The sequence below is a fragment of the Triticum dicoccoides genome, chromosome 4A, assembly GCF_002162155.2.
Source record: "Triticum dicoccoides isolate Atlit2015 ecotype Zavitan chromosome 4A, WEW_v2.0, whole genome shotgun sequence".
Classification (NCBI taxonomy): Eukaryota; Viridiplantae; Streptophyta; class Magnoliopsida; order Poales; family Poaceae; genus Triticum; species Triticum dicoccoides.
In genome coordinates this window covers 273,406,685-273,416,116 of record NC_041386.1, presented here as the reverse complement: position 1 = coordinate 273,416,116, position 9,432 = coordinate 273,406,685, and positions in this window count along the sequence as shown.

Genomic DNA, 9,432 nt, shown 5'->3' with positions numbered 1-9,432 from the left:
GCGGGGGCCCTCCCTGGGCCGGGCGGGCCGCGGCGGTGGAGGCGGTGGCGGCGCCACGTGGCGCGATGGGAGTGGGCGACGGCGACGTCCGGCGCGGTGTGGACAATGTCCGGCGTGCGGAGGCGATTTCTAGGGTTTCGGGGAGGGGGATCCGAGATTTTTCGAGGGGGACCTATTTATAGGCATAGAGGGAGCTAGGAGAGTCCAAATGAGGTGCGGTTTTCAGCCACACGATCGTGATCGAACGATCTAGATGATGGAGAAGGCTTAGTTGGGTTTTGGGCCAAATTGGAGGGGTGTTGGGCTGCAACATGCACGAGGCCTTTTCGGTCCCTCGGTTAACCGTTGGAGTATCAAACGAAGTCCAAATGATACAAAACTTGACAAGCGGTCTACCGGTAGTAAACCAAGGCCGCTTGGCAAGTCTCGGTCCAATCCGAAAATGTTTAATCCCCACACATGAAAGAAAGGTTGAAATGACCACCGGAGGAGAACGAAGCGCCGGAATGTAAAATGGAAAACGGGGAAAATGCTCGAATGCATGAGATGAACACGTATGCAAATGCAATGCACATGATGACATGATATGAGATGCATGACAACGATAACAACACATGGAGACAAAGACCCGAACCCGAGAAAATAAATTAACTTAACGTCGGAAACGGCAAGAGTTGGAGTACAAATTGGGAAAGTTACATCCGGAGTGTTACACATGGTATGAATATTCAGATCCGAAATGTTCAAGACAAAAGTTCATATTGACATAAAAATGATAATACTTCAAGCATGCTAATCAAACAATTATGTCATCTCAAAATAACATGGCCAAAGGAAGTTCATCCCTACAAAATCATATAGTTAGGCTATGCTTCATTTTCGTCACACAAAGATGTTCCCAACTTCTATACCCCCGATGACAAGCCAAGCAATTGTTTCATACTCAAATAATCTCATACTTTTTCAAACTTCACGCAATACATGAGCACGAGCCATGGACATAGCACTATGGGTGGTATAGAATATGATGATGGGGATTGTGTGGAGAAGACAAAAAAGGAGAAAGTCTCACATCAACGAGGCTAATCAATGAGCTACGGAGATGCCCATCAATTAATGTTAATGCAAGGAGTAGGGATTTTCATGCAACGGATGCACTAGAGCTAAGAATGCTCAACAAAAGAAAACTAGTGGGTGTGCATCCAACTTGCTTGCTCATGAAGACCTAGGGCATTTTGAGGAAGCCCATCGTTGGAATATACAAGCCAAGTTCTATAATGAAAAATTCCCACTAGTATGAACAAGACAACTTATGAGACTCACTATATGAAAATCATGGTGCTACTTTGAAGCACAATATATGAGACTCACTACATGAAGAACAAGGTGCTACTTTGAAGCACAAGTGTGGAAAAAGAGATAGTAGCATTGCCCTTTTTATTTTCTCTTTTTTTGGGCCTTTCTTTTTTTTTCTTTTTGGCCTTTCTCTTTTTTTTGATTGGGCAATGCTCTAATAATGATGATCATCACACTTCTATTGATTACAACATAATGATCACAACTCGATACTAGAACAAGATATGACTCTATATGAATGCCTCCGGCGGTGTACCGGGATGGTGCAATGAATCAAGAGTGACATGTATGAAAAATAATGCATGGTGGCTTTGCCACAAATACGATGTCAACTACAAGATCATGCAATGGCAATATGACAAAAGTAAAGCATGTCATGATGATGATGATGATGGTGGAAGTTGCATGGCAATATATGTCGGAATGGTTATGGAAATGCCATGATAGGTAGGTATGGTGGCTGTTTTGAGGAAGATATAGGGAGGTTTATGTGTGAAAGAGCGTATCATATCACGGGGTTTGGATGCACCGGCGAAGTTTGCACCAACTCTCAATGTGAGAAAAGGGCAATGCACGGTACCGAAGAGGCTAGCAAATGGCGGAAAGGTAAAAGTGCGTATAATCCATGGACTCAACATTAGTCAAAATAACTCATATACTTATTGCAAAAATTTAGAAGTCATAAAAAATCAAGTACTACGCGCATGCTCCTAGGGGGATAGATTGGTAGGAAAAGACCATCGCTCGTCCCCGACCGCCACTCATAAGGATGCACAAGCCAGGTACACTTCATGCTTCAAATTTGTTACACAACTTTAACCATACGTGCATGCTACAGGACTTGCTATCTTCAACACAAGTATTTCTCAAATTCACAACGACTCAACTAGCACGACTATGATATTATCACCTCCATATCTCAAAACAATTATCAAGTATCAAACTTATCTTAGTATTCAACCCACTAAAAAGAAAGTTTCACATATCTTGAATACCAAGTATATTAACATTAAGCAAATTACCATGCTATTAACGACTCTCAAAATAATCTAAGTGAAGCATGAGAGATCAAGTTTCTTTAAAACAAACCACCACCGTGCTCTAAAAGATCTAAGTGAAGCACTAGAGCAAAAATTATCACGCTCAAAAAGATATAAGTGAAGCACATAGAGTAAACTATCAAGCTCAAAAGATATAAGTGAAGCACATAGAGTATTCTAACAAATTTCAATTCATACATGGTTCTCTCAAAAGGTGTGTACAGCAAGGATGATTGTGGTAGACTAACCAGCAAAGACACAAATAATACAAGACGCTCCAAGCAAAACACATATCATGTGGTGAATAAAAATATAGCTCCAAGTAAATTACCGATGAAAGTGGACGAAAGAGGGGATGCCTTCCGGGGCATCCCCAAGCTTTGACTTTTTGGTGTCCTTGGATTATCTTGGGGGTGCCATGGGCATCCCCAAGCTTAGGCTCTTGCCACTCCTTGTTCCATAATCCATCAAAAGAATTCACCCAAAACTTGAAAGCTTCACAACACAAAACTCAATAGAAATCTCGTGAGCTCCGTTAGAGAAAGAAAACAAAAGACTACTTTAAGGTACTGTAGTGAACTTGTTCTTTATTTGTATTGGTGTTAAACCTACTGTATTCCAACTTCTCTATGGTTTATAAACTATTTTACTAGCCATAGATTCATCAAAATAAGCAAACAACACACACAAAACAGAATCTGTCAAAAACAGAACAGTCTGTAGTAATCTGTTACTAACGCAAACTTCTGGAACCCAAAAAATTCTACCAAAATTAGAAGACCTGGGAAATTTGTTTATTGATCAGAAGCAATTGGAATCACTATTTTATCACGTTTTGGTGATTTTTGACAATTCGGGCACTGAGCGCAAAGATTCTGGAAATTACAGCAAGATCAAATAACTATCTTCCAAGAAGATCTAATAGGTTTAACTTGGCCCAAACACTAATTAAAAGATAAAACCACATCTAAACAGAATGTGGATGAATTATTTATTCCTAAACAGAACCAAAAACAAAAAATACAAAATAAAATTGGGTTGCCTCCCAACAAGCGCTATCGTTTAGCGCCCCTAGCTAGGCATAAAAGCAAGGATAGATCTAGGTATTGCCATCTTTAATGTTCAACTTTTTAGCGGAGTCATGCTTGAATCCGGGGGGTTCTTCCCTCTTCCCTTCATACTCGGAAATTTTTAGATCTAAAGAATTCAACCGTTTATTGCAAAGAGTAATCAACATATTCATACGGTTAAGATTTCCGCTAATATTTTTAAGAGGCTCAAGAGACTTTTGTAAAATCTTTGTTACTTCGCAAATCTTCTCAAACACTTGGGTTTCTTCCTGGGTAGGATGAGATCCTCCCTTTTGGGGTGGTGTTCCCACTATTCCCTCTATAATCTCATGCGCAATACCGGGATCAATATTAATGAAATTTCCCTTGGCCATGCAATCCAAGAGTTGTCTATGCGTCATGTTTAACCCAACATAAAAATTGCGAAGAAGAATTCCATCATCCTATACCAAGCATCTTTTAAGTTTTCTCCTTTCCGTTGCTTGAAGTGAAGAACTTCAAACTCGGGAGACATAGGAGCGGATAAGGAATTCGACATAGCGACAGGTAAGCAAACTAACACACGAGCAAACAAAAGGCAAAGGGAAAAAGAGGAGGAGATTGGGAAAGAGAGGGCGAATAAAATGGCAAGGGTGAAGTGGGGGAGAGGAAAACAAGAGGCAAATGGCAAATAATGTAATGCGAGAGATAGAGATTGTGATGGGTACTTGGTATGTTGACTTTTGCGTAGGCTTCCCCGGCAACGGCGCCAGAAATGGCTCGTTGACGGGAGAGTAAATCTTGACTTGACTTGGCATAGGCCTCCCTGGCAACGGCGCCAGAAATGGCTCGTTGACGGGAGAGTAAATCTTGACTTGAGTTGGCGTAGGCCTCCCCGGCAACGGCGCCAGAAATCCTTCTTGCTACGTCTCGAGCTAGCGTTGGTTTTCCCCGAAGAGGAGGGGGTGATGCAGCATAGTAGCGTAAGTATTTCCCTCAGTTTTTGAGAACCAAGGTATCAATCCAGTAGGAGGTCACGCGCAAGTCCCTCGTACCTGCACAAAACGGTAGCAACTCGCAACCAATGCTTAGGGATTGTCAATCCCTTCACGGTCACTTACGAGAGTGAGATCTGATAGAGATAATATTTTTGGTATTTTTGGTATAAAGATGCAAAGTGAAAAGTAAAAGCAAAACAAGTAAAATAAAGTAATGGAGATTGATATGATGAGAATAGACCCGGGGGCCATAGGTTTCACTAGTGGCTTCTCTCAAGAGCATAGATATTCTACGGTGGGTGAACAAATTACTGTTGAGCAATTGATAGAATTTAGCATAGTTATGAGGTTATCTAGGTATGATCATGTATATAGGCATCACGTCCATGACAAGTAGACCGACTCCTGCCTGCATCTACTACTATTACTCCACTCATCGACCGCTATCCAGCATGCATCTAGAGTATTAAGTTAAAAACAGAGTAACGCCTTAAGCAAGATGACATGATGTAGAGGAATAAATTCATGCAATATGATAAATACCCCATCTTGTTATCCTCGATGGCAACACTACAATACGTGCCTTGCAACTCTTTCTATCACTGAGTAAGGACACCGCAAGATTGAACCCAAAGCTAAGCACTTCTCCCATTGCAAGAACTACCAATCTAGTTGGCCAAACCACACGGATAATTCGAAGAGACTTGCAAAGATAACTCAATCATACATAAAAGAATTCAGAGAAGATTCAAGTATTATTCATAGATAAGTTGGATCATAAACCCACAATTCATCCGTCTCAACAAGCACACCACAAAAAGAAGATTACATCGAATAGATCTCCATGAGAGAGGGGGAGAACATTGTATTGAGATCCAAAAAGAGAGAAGAAGCCATCTAGCTACTAGCTATGGACCCGAAGGTCTGAAGTAAACTACTCACACTTCATCGGAAGGTCTATGGTGTTGATGTAGAAGCCCTCCGTGATGGATGCCCTCTCCGGCGGAGCTCCGAAACAGGCCCCAAGATGGGATCTCGTGGATACAGGAAGTTGCGGCGGTGGAATTAGGTTTTTTGCTCCCCTTTTGTCTATTGGGGGTACGTAGGTATATATAGGAGGAAGGAGCACGTCGGTGGAGCTCCGAGGGGCCCACGAGGCAGGGGGGCGCGCCCAGGGGGGTGCCCTCCACCCTCGTGACCTCCCTGGAAACTTCTTGGAGTAGGGTCCAAGTCTCCTGGATCACGTTCGGTGAGAAGATCACGTTCCCGAAGGTTTCATTCCGTTTGGACTCCGTTTGATATTCTGTTTCCTCGAAATACTGAAATAGGCAAAAAACAGCAATTCTGGGCTGGGCCTCCGGTTAATAGGTTAGTCCCAAAAATAATATAAAAGTGGAAAATAAAGCCCAATATAGTCCAAAACAGTAGATAAAGTAGCATGTAGCAATCAAAAATTATAGATACATTGGAGACGTATCAATCTACAAGTTTTATGTAGGATTTTATGACTAACCATGTGAATGACCAGTTCCCGTCATCTCTCTAAATAGATATAAGTGAAGCAAGAGAGTTTAATTCTTTCTACAAAAGATGTGCCCGTGCTCTAACAAATATAAGTGAAGCAAAAGAGCATTCTACAAATGGCGGTTGTCTATGTAAAGAGAAACAGGCAATCCAAACTTCAAATGATATAAGTGAAGCACATGAAGCATTCTATAAAGCCATACTCAAAAGATATAAGTGAAGTGCAATGAGCATTCTATAAATCAACCAAGGACTATCTCATACCAGCATGGTGCCTAAAAGAAAAATAAAAACCTAAACGCAAAAGACACTCCAAGACTTGCACATATCGCATGAACGAAACGAATCCGAAAACATACCGATACTTGTTGAAGAAAGAGGGGATGCCTCCCCAGAATCCCCAAGCTTAGACACTTGAGTCTCCTTGAATATTTACTTGGGGTGCCTCGGGCATCCCCAAGCTTGAGCTCTTGCCTCTCTTCCTTCTTTTCACATCGAGACCTTCTCGATCATCGAACACTTCATCCACACAAAACTTCAACAAAAAACTCGGTAAGATCCGTTAGTATAATAAAGCAAATCACCACTATAGGCACTGTTGCAAACCAATTCATATTTTGTTTTTGCATTGTGTCTACTGTAGCATAACTTTTTCATGGCTTAATCCACTGATATAAATTGATAGTTTCATCAAAACAAGCAAACTATGCATCAAAACAGAATCTGTCTAAAACAGAACAGTCTGTAGCAATCTGAACATTCACCATACTTATGATACTTGAAAAATTCTACCAAAATTAGGAAAAATAAACAATTTGTATAGGAAGACAGCTAAAAAATAATCAGAACCATTTGACGTTCCAGCTAAAAGATGTAAAATCACGCACTATAGCTAAAGTTTCTGTCCTGCACTGTACAAACCATCAAGCAAATGTAAACATCCTAAAGGCAAACCTTGGCAAATTATTTTTATAATACAATGGAATTGTACAAGGGGATAATTACTTTTGTTGACATGTTTCTGTAATTAAGTTTCACAAAGTTCCCATGGGCATGAACAAAGTTCAAGGACGCCCCCCATTTTCACAATGCTCATCTCTATCACTTTCACTTTCCTTTTTGAAATTTTTTTGGGTTCCCCTCTTTATTTTTGTTGTTTTTAAACCATATGAAAGCACTCAACAGAAATAAATGAGTCTCTAAAACTTCCCTGTTGTCTCCCTGGCAGCGCTTTCTTTAAAGCCATTAAGCTAGGCATATAGTGCTCAAGTAATGGATCCACCCGGATCCCAAGGTATATCAAAGCCAATTTTAATTAACAATGATTTGTAATTTAGTAGTGAGAACAAAGTAAAATATATTATGTAATGACGAAGTCTAACTCTCTTCCTATGCATCGGCATGTCATAAAAGAACAATTCATGCACACAAAGTAAAGGCCAATGCATAGTATAAACAGTTTCTTGCAATTTTATCGTATTGGAAACATAGAGAGGTGGAGATATAGTTCATCTCTCATAATAATTGCAAGTAGGAGCAGCAAGCACATGCATATTATATTCATTAAAATCATCATGTGCAACGGTAAAAGGCAACCCATCAATATAATCCTTAATAAGTGCAAACTTCTCCGATATAGTATAGTTTGGAGAATTAAAAAAGATAATAGGACTATCATGTGTGGGTGCAATAGCAACAATTTCATGTTTAACATAAGGAACTATAGCAAGTTCATCTCCATAAGCATAATTCGTATTGGCACCTTGGCCACAAGTATAGCAAGCATCATCAAAAAGGGATATTTCAAAAGAATCGACGGGGTCATAACAATCATCATAGCAATCTTCCTCCGGTAAGCACGAAGGAGAATTAAACAATGTATGAGTTAAAGAGTTACTCTCATTAGAAGGTGGGCATGGGTAGCTAATCCGCTCTTCCTCCTTTTGTTCTTCGCTCTCCTCATCATCTTTTTCATCCAATGAGCTCATAGTTTCATCAATTTCTTCTTCCATAGACTCCTGCAAAATATTAGTTTCTTCTAGTGCAGCGGAGTACTCCTCAGTATATTGTTCAACATAGGCATTAGAAGCATAATTATCATAGAATTATTTAAATATGGCAAAATTTTGAGATTTGTGAAGAGTAGCATCATACTTTTCAATCAAAGAAGCAATTTCAAAAGCACCCTTAAAAGCAACAAATTCTTCAATTTGTTGAACATCATAGTAATTATAAACACCTTTAGCATATGAAGATAAGATTCCATTATCAATAAACTCACATTGGTAGGGAAGGTGTTTCTTAGGGTTTTCAGAACAACAAGTAAAATCATATATTTCACATAAATTCCAAGAATAGCATTGCAAACGTTGAATTTGACCCCATAATAGTTTCCCTTTTTCAGATATACGGTGTCACACATAACAAGCATGCTCATCTAAAGATTTGCCCTCAACTAAGCTAGTTGGGGTTTCGGCATGAGCACAAAGGGATCAAAGATGATCCAAGTAAAAAGCTTCAGCGGTGTGATAGATTTTGAGTGGTTCTTCAACCATTGGTTCAGTAGGTACAACTAATTTTTTTTGGTATTTTGTGTTTCCTACCCATAACTAAAGGTAGAAAACAACTAAGAACAGCAAATAAAAATTACTTAGTGATAAAGCAAACAAGCACACACGAGAATATTCACCCCCACGCTATTGCTCCCCGGCAACGGCGCCAGAAAAAGGTCTTGATAACCCACAAGTATAGGGGATCAATTGTAGCCTCTTCCGGTAAGTAAGAGTGTCGAACCCAACGAGGAGCTAAAGGTAGAACAAATATTCCCTCAAGTTCTATCGACCACCGATACAACTCTACGCACACTTGACGTTCGCTTTACCGGAAACAAGTATGAAACTAGAAGTACTTTGTAGGTGTTGTTGGATAGGTATGCAAGATAATAAAGAGCAAGTAAATATAAAGTAGGGGCTGTTTAGATGAAGACACAACTAAATTAGTTTTAGTAAAGAGCTTTTGTCAACAAGAAGGTTATTTGTCCCTAGGCAATCAATAACTAGACCGGTAATCATTATTGCAATTTTATTTGAGGGAGAGGCATAAGCTAACATACTTTCTCTACTTGGATCATATGAACTTATGATTGGAACTCTAGCAAGCATCCGCAACTACTAAAGATTCATTAAGGTAAAACCCAACCATAGCATTAAAGCATCAAGTCCCCTTTATCCCATACGCAAACAACCTACTTACTCGGGTCTGTGCTTCTGTCACTCACGCCACCAACCATAAGCAAATCATAAACATATTGCAAACCCTACAACGGGAATCCCTCACACTTATGCGACACGGAGAGCACCATAGGACAGCACCAATAATAAAACATACAACTCAAACCAATCACGATCAATAAATAGCCATTAGGACAAAACAGATCTACTCAAACATCATAGGATAACCATACAT